This window comes from Octodon degus, unplaced genomic scaffold, assembly GCF_000260255.1.
Source record: "Octodon degus isolate 3935 unplaced genomic scaffold, OctDeg1.0 scaffold00049, whole genome shotgun sequence".
NCBI classification, from domain to species: domain Eukaryota; kingdom Metazoa; phylum Chordata; class Mammalia; order Rodentia; family Octodontidae; genus Octodon; species Octodon degus.
In genome coordinates, this window is record NW_004524625.1 from 8,970,091 (window position 1) to 8,971,466 (window position 1,376).

The 1,376-nt window shown below is 44.0% G+C and overlaps 1 pseudogene across 1 annotated transcript in view; it reads right to left on the reverse strand.

Annotated features, from left to right (window-relative positions):
* Positions 1-1,376, reverse strand: part of LOC101574639 — a 15,789-nt pseudogene that overhangs the window by 6,859 nt on the left and 7,554 nt on the right. The window contains exon 3 of the transcript XR_001117126.2: positions 3-1,372. The product of XR_001117126.2 is annotated as a heat shock cognate 71 kDa protein-like (transcript). The remainder of the gene's footprint in view (positions 1-2; positions 1,373-1,376) is intronic.

Consider the following 1,376-nt stretch of genomic DNA (forward strand, 5'->3'; position numbering starts at 1 on the left):
CTTCTTTCTCCGCAGTCTGATTCTTATCCAGCCAGTTGATGATCTCATTACACTTGTCAAGAATCTTCTGTTTATCTTCATCATTAATCTTGCCTTGCAGCATCTCATCTTCAACAGTAGCTTTCATTGAAAGCATAGGATTCCAATGAGTTCTTGGAGGACACTTTGTCCCTTTGCTTCTCTTCTTCAGCTTTGTACTTCTCTGCTTCCTGGACCATACACTCTATGTCCTCCTTGCTCAAACAGCCCTTATCATTAGTGATGGTAACCTTGTTCTCTTTTCCGGTATTTTTATCAACTGCAGAAACACTGAGGATGCCACTGGCATCAATATCAAAAGTTACTTCAATCTGAAGAACACCACGGGGTGCGGGAGGTATGCCTGTGAGTTCAAACTTGCCAAGCAGGTTGTTATCCTTGGTCATGGCTCACTCACCTTCATATACCCAAATGAGCATGCCAGGATGGTGGTCCGAGTAGGTAGTGAAGGTCTGGGTCTGCTTGGTAGGAATGGTGGTATTGCGCTTGATGAGAACTGTCATGACACCACCAGCAGTTTCAATACCAAGAGAAAGAGGAGTGACATACAGCAGCAGCAAATCTTGAACATTTTCAGACTTGTCTCCAGATAAAATGGCTGCCTGAACCGCTACACCATAAGCAACAGCCTCATCAGGACTGATGCTCTTATTCAATTCTTTTCCATTGAAGAAGTCTTGTAAAAGCCTCTGGATCTTGGGGATACAGTAAAACCGTCCACTAGGACAATGTCATGGATCTGAGACTTGTCCAGTTTGGCATCTTGAAAAACCTTCTCCACAGGGTCTAGAGTGCCACGGAACAGGTCAGCATAAACTCTTCAAAGCAAGCATGGTAATGGAGGTGTAGAAGTCGATTCCTTCATAGAGAGAATCAATCTCAATACTGGCTTGGGTGCTAGAAGAGAGGGTTCTCTTAGCTCGCTCACATGCAGTACGCGAACGGCGGACAACTCTTTTGTTCTCACTGATGTCCTTCTTGTGCTTGTGCTTGAATTCAGCAATGAAATGATTGACCATTCGATTGTCAAAATCTTCTCCACCTAAGTGGGTGTCTCCAGCTGTAGATTTCAGTTCAAAGATTCCATCCTCAATAGTGAGGATTGACACATCAAAAGTGCCACCTCCTAAGTCAAAAATCAGCACAGTTCTTTCAGCTCCAACCTTTTTGTCTAAGCCATAAGCAATAGCAGCAGCAGTTGGTTCGTTGATAATTCTAAGTACATTAAGACCAGCAATAGTTCCAGCATCTTTGGTTGCCTGACGCTGAGAGTCATTGAAGTAAGCTGGCACAGTGACCACAGCATTGGTAACAGTCTTGCCTAGATAAGCTTCTGC